General features: G+C 40.2%; 1 long non-coding RNA gene across 1 annotated transcript; it reads right to left on the reverse strand.

The window, feature by feature from the left end:
• Window positions 1-3,759: 3,759 nt before the first annotated feature.
• LOC122547163 lies at window positions 3,760-5,235 on the reverse strand. The gene is made up of 3 exons (XR_006310903.1): window positions 5,004-5,235; window positions 4,084-4,241; window positions 3,760-3,981 (listed from the first exon to the last, which is right to left on the reverse strand). It is a non-coding gene; the product is annotated as an uncharacterized LOC122547163 (long non-coding RNA).
• Window positions 5,236-5,949: the final 714 nt, after the last annotated feature.

Consider the following 5,949-nt stretch of genomic DNA (forward strand, 5'->3'; position numbering starts at 1 on the left):
TATCCTATACAACTGTTTTGGACCATGAGAGGAGTACTTCATCCCTGCTTAATGTTCAAATATTCAGCAGGGATAAAGGCCGTCCTTTAGACTGCCACACAAGCATACACTCACACAAAGAACTGTAAGTTTGCCAGGGACTTAAGAACAAATGAAATCTTATGGCCTGGCAGATTGCATATAGTTATATCAATCCTTGAGAGTGACAAAATAAAACAGGTGCTCCAGGTATAAAACTTCTCCATTTCTAGGGCAGCTCCCACCCTCTCTGTCTAACATGTACACACTCACCACTGGAATGCTTTGACAGGTGCAGAAGTTCAGGTTACAGTGTGGAACTGGTGAATAAATATGTGATGCTATTGAAGTCTAACGTGCTCACTGAGCAACCGAGGACGTTAATAACTGGCAAGGTACACTAATCTCTGATTGCAACATTTGGTTTACTTTAATCTGGAGGGACAGCTGTATTAAAGAGGGAATTATACTAATCAGTTCAAGGCCCTTGCATATAAAACTTCCCATTAGGCTTAAAGTACAACAGCTTACCGCTCATTCTCTCGGAATATACATCTGGTTCTGAATGTGGCCATCACTAATTTGCAAGGTACAAACTGAAAACAAGAGGCTGACAGTTGCTGGGGGATGGGGAAGGGGGGAACGCCAGATTCTATGAGAATTTTTGAACACAAAAGCAGCTTTGAAGCATCTCAGTGCTACTGCATGTGTTATCATCCCTTGTCTATTTTTTTCCTGTCACCGGAGGTGACCAAACTGAAAAAAAAAATTGATGATGTCAGTCAAATGCTAAATACAAAGCTTGGCTTTGTTATATTAAGTCAGAAGGTATGATAGGCCATGCCATATGGCCATAATCCTCCTATATCTCCCATCACCTGACAGGAAACCCTTCATGTCCCATGACCTTATATGGCAGGCACCAGGTTAGGGGCTGCCCAAGGGGTTTTTTTTCCTCTTTCTGTTAAATCCAGGGGTTTACGGTGATTCTCTTTTTTTTAGTCAGGCAAACTATAAATCCGACTGATTACTCTGCACTCTTTTGCTTGACTGAGCCTTTACAATCAGACAGCTCTGTTAACAATAAACCCCTGATGAATCAAACATCTATGGCATTAGTTTCACCTAGCTGCCTCTTTCCCATGCACCGAGAGCTCTGTCAGACCTCATCTGATGAGAAGAGCAACTGACACGTTTTCTCCCGATGCACCTATTTATCAACAATTCAGCAATGGGGTGTTGGCGGGTGGGGAGGCAGAGTGGGCGGGGGGTATGGGGGTAGGGGGGAGGTGTGAAGTGACCGTTCCCTGTGAAAACTCAAAGCTCAAATTGGCAGAAGCTTCGTCAGCACGTCCAGGTTAACTTCTGTGAAATCGCCACTTACAGCAGCAATATGCATGGGTCAGGGCCAAGTGCTGTCTGGCTCCTTATCAAAACTGGATGTTTTGGGAATTTATCATGTGCCACAAACATCTCATAAGAAACATACAATGGGGAGGGAGGAGGAGGCAGGAAGGTGGAGGGGCTGTGGTGGTGGGGGAAGGGGGGAGCGCATAGAAGGTGCACACTTACAAAGCAAATTGTCCTGTAAAAATACAGAACTATCAACATTGCAGAATTACATCATAACTCTACAATTCATGCAGTTCCTTCCTCATGTATTTTAAAACATTTTGATCATCTAATAAAGAGTTTCTGGTAAGCTGAAACTCCAAATATTCTATCAGTTCAAATACTTGTATTTAAGTCAGTCATATTGCAATATGCATTAGACAACATACTGCTCTTCAACATTTAAATCATAAAGCATTTTTTTCTCTTTAGTTTCCTTTATAATGATCCAACATGAAAAGATATGATTCAGCCCCGAGTCTCCTAGAATGTAGATTACTATTTAATTTGACTATTTCTTAGCCGACAAACACAAGTCTGTAACGACAATATAATACATCCTTCTATCTCTGGATTGCCTTCTAATTTAAATGCTGATTTAAGGCCTTTAGTATGCACCTGCTTTTTTTTTACTCACAGTCAGACCAAAATACATTAAATACAGACTTGTTTCATTCACATTGAATCAAGGGGGATTTTTTTTTGAGAAACAGAGGAAAAAAAGTTTCCTTTTCTCCAAGGAGGATTAACTGTAGATTCAGTCTGCTTTCACTACTGCTCTTGTGGCTCAAGTAAAGTGATTTTGGATTACCTATACTGGAGTGCTTTGCATACCTCAGAGGCTGACAACAACAGCTCTGCATATGAAGTAAGTAACAGATGGGGACTGCAAAGTATGGCCAGAGAATAGTGTCATTTGCAATGATCTCAGATCGTTTCCAAGATTGGTGCTAATAAAGTTTGTCACCATGCCGAACACAAGTGCTTGACATAATCCAGATATTTATTCTCTGTAAACATTTTAGATGTTATGTCTCCTGATCAATTAATATAATTTACTGTCCAGTGAATTTTCATCATTGTCATGCATGCTCCCTAGCAGCCACTCCATCAGTGTTTTCCCGAAGGGTACCCTTTAATCTAGTACCTGCCACTACTCAGATCACTCTGAGCAGTTAAATTTATGAGATCAGCATTTAAAGGTTGGACAAAAACTCTCCAGTAAGAAAGTAACTCTTCCTATTAAACAGTCACTAAACATTTACCCATAAACTGATCACATTTTCATCCATCATGAGGATAACAAGTGAACAGAAAAGAACAGTGTAAACTCCTGATACCTCGTGTCACAGTGTCCTAATATCTATTGATCAAAACCATGGATAACAGCACACTGCGGAATGAGACATCCTTTAGACCTAAAATGCCCAGCCAGAAAGAGCAAGGCCTGTGCAATATTGAGTGAGTTGCAATTGCATGTCATGCCTCCACAGGTATTTCATCCATTTCAAATAGATTAAAGTCAGGCTGCTGGCTTTAATCCTCCTGGCAATAACCCCCATGAACCTGTTCATCTATAATTCAGCATTTGACCAGTAGGAGGTGCACTTCACAAGGACAGGTTCTCTTTCCCCATCTCCTTGGGCTGAGGTCTCCTCTCTCTTCAGGGTGTGCCATGACCCTCCCATATACGTGTGGCTGTAAACTCCTTTTTTAAAAAGTCCCTTGGCTTAGTGAATGGGAGTTTCTCTGTCCTCATCTCGTTTACACATATCATTCCATTCTCGGAAAGGGTGAGCAAAAGGGCTACACATTACACAGCGTGAATGGCATTGGTCTCTGCCAAGAGACAGATAAGTGTGCCAGTTTGCTCATTGGAGATGGGATCCACTCTATCTCAGAAGACAATGGGGAAATAACAAAATGCATCACAGAATTTGAATGACAGGGATAAGCATTAGACTCATATCCACATGTAGAAGCAGGAAGACTCTAAACTTGTAAAACTACAGGACAAAGTTAGTAACATGAAGACATTGTTTTCCTGAAATAAATAATCCATGTTGTTCTGCAAACTAAAGACTTCCAAGTAATTAGTACAAACTGGAAGCTGAAACAGCTAAGGTTGACTTCTCTCTAAGATTTTTTAAAGATCATATATATGCTCTGACAAGCATTGGAAAATCTGGAAAAATAATAATACACATGTGTTAACATTTTAATACATATTTTGACACATCTTTTAATTCATCTTGTATTGTGGTGTCTACATTACTAACACACACCTACACACCTCAGTATCACATCTGAGGTGTTCAAACATTTGCCTAAAAAAATGTGCTCTGCACCAGAATAACGGTTTAAAAAGTCAGGGAACCAATTACTGTCTGCAACGACTGACTGACTACCGCTGCACAATTTGCTGGCCTTTCAAATGGTTGTCTCAGATCCACGAACAAGGAAGAAATGCTTCTGTTATTCTTGCAAGTCTTTTGACTCTACTGAAGCATGCATGTTTGCCAGACTTACACAGATAGAATGAGCTTCTGTGAGTGGATTTTAAACACAAACCTAAGAAAGTAAAAACAAATCAGACTTAATTGTAATTGGCTGGAACAAAATGCCTAAATCAATATAGCAACATGGCTGATCTGCTCATCATTTAGCCATTACCTGGGAGACGGATACCTCCTGCTGTGCCTGATTTTTTTTGCTGTAGATTTACTATAGCCTGTTTCCCTCAGATACTTTATTTTTATACAGAAGAAATCTGTTTCTTTTCTCCCACCTCTGTTTTCTTCAAATGCTTCACTCTGGATGTAACCTTCTCCCTGTAATTGTCCACATATATTAATGCACAGGTTTATTTTCCCCTGCACTTGGTTCCTGTGTAGGTTTCTCAGGGGTAATTACTGAGAAGCACTTCCTCCCCCATCTATGTGGGATTCATACATAGCCCAGTGTCCACATGTTTGCAATGTAGTTAAATTTAACAGCATCATTGAACAATCGGTATCATTTCTCCTCATCTCTGCCCTCATCCCACACCCTACCTACCCCTGCCAAACCCGAAAGAGTGTCTGTAAAGGAGTTAAATATGCAGCCTGTAAGGAACAAGGCAGTGCCTTGTCCCCTTGCATTTACACCATGTGTAGAAAAAGCTGCCTTTTAATACTTTTTCCCATTACTCATGTTTTCTGGTTTCAATGTACCATTAATTCTGCTGGGCACATATGCACATTGTAAACTTTTGTTTTTGTGCATGTGTGTTGTTATGTGGGTGTGTTGGTGTGCTTGCCAAAAAAAAAAGAGATACGAGAGGCAGAAGGGCTGACAAAAAGAGCAAAAGGTGACAGAGAGAAAAATGATGGTGGGGGATGGGATAGATACAGGGCCGACAGATGACTAGCATTAGACTATCCACCTGCTGTTAGCTTATATAACACCTCCCTCCTTTTCTATACAATTATTAAGTTCCCCCAGTGCAAGGCCTTACACTTGGACTCTAACAAGCTTATAATGATAGTAAGCGTATAGTTTAGGTTATACCAAAACCACCAACTAACTGTAGAAAGTCACTACGGGGGAGTTACCTTTGCACAAGGTTCAATTTAAGATGGTTCCTCTCTTTTACTCACTGGCTGCAAATCAGCATTTTCGGTGGACAATAGACTCAGCAGTGGCCTCATGATTGCTTCTTTTCAAATGGTAATGGACATCCTAACTCCTCTGCCAGGTTTTTTTTCCTCTACTGGAGCACAAATTACAGTTTACAAGACTGAGAAAAAAATATTTTTTTTAAAATTCTGAACAGAATATCTTTCTTCCCCCGCACTCCACCCCCCCTCCCGATAAACTGACATGTAAATTACCCTTTAAGTGCTCCACTCTAGGGCTCTGATCATCTCCTAATTGTCGCAGTCAATTGTAGCCAACAGTCTCTTCATTCCCAAGCGCTTTGACAACAAGCGCAGGGATCAAAGACGAATCAGCTCCCTTCAATTTCCATCTGTTTAGGATACCACAAAAAGACTGAAAGCAAAGGTGTAAAGGGCACTGCTGTAGAGGAGAATTAAGTGTAGAAATTAGTACAATTGAAATTTTTGTTACCTTTTATTGATGTACATTCTTGTAAACTCCCTTATTACCTATTTAAAAAAAAATACATAAACATCTGCAGTGGCAAATGGCTTCTTAAATACTTAAAAGCCCCTGACGTGTTAGCATAATTTTCTGCATCCCGACAGGGCAGAACATGATTTGAATCATTTTTCACTTATTTTGACAGCATGGTATGATGTTATTAAAACATTCTTTCTTATAGGAACCTGTGGTATGCAATTGAGGAGATTATCAAATGCTCCAAAAGGCACATCCTCTATTCTTATTTTCAGTTACCAAGTTAAGGTGACTGCTCTATTACTTTCCTTTGGTTTCAATGCTTTCTTTCACTCCACACTAAAAGATAGACAACGCTCAGGCCTCTTGGTGCGGTTCCAATTCCAGCCTTCACGGAAAGAAGTGCATTTCATATAATTT

The sequence above is a fragment of the Chiloscyllium plagiosum genome, unplaced genomic scaffold (genome assembly GCF_004010195.1).
Source record: "Chiloscyllium plagiosum isolate BGI_BamShark_2017 unplaced genomic scaffold, ASM401019v2 scaf_1216, whole genome shotgun sequence".
Lineage (NCBI taxonomy): Eukaryota > Metazoa > Chordata > Chondrichthyes > Orectolobiformes > Hemiscylliidae > Chiloscyllium > Chiloscyllium plagiosum.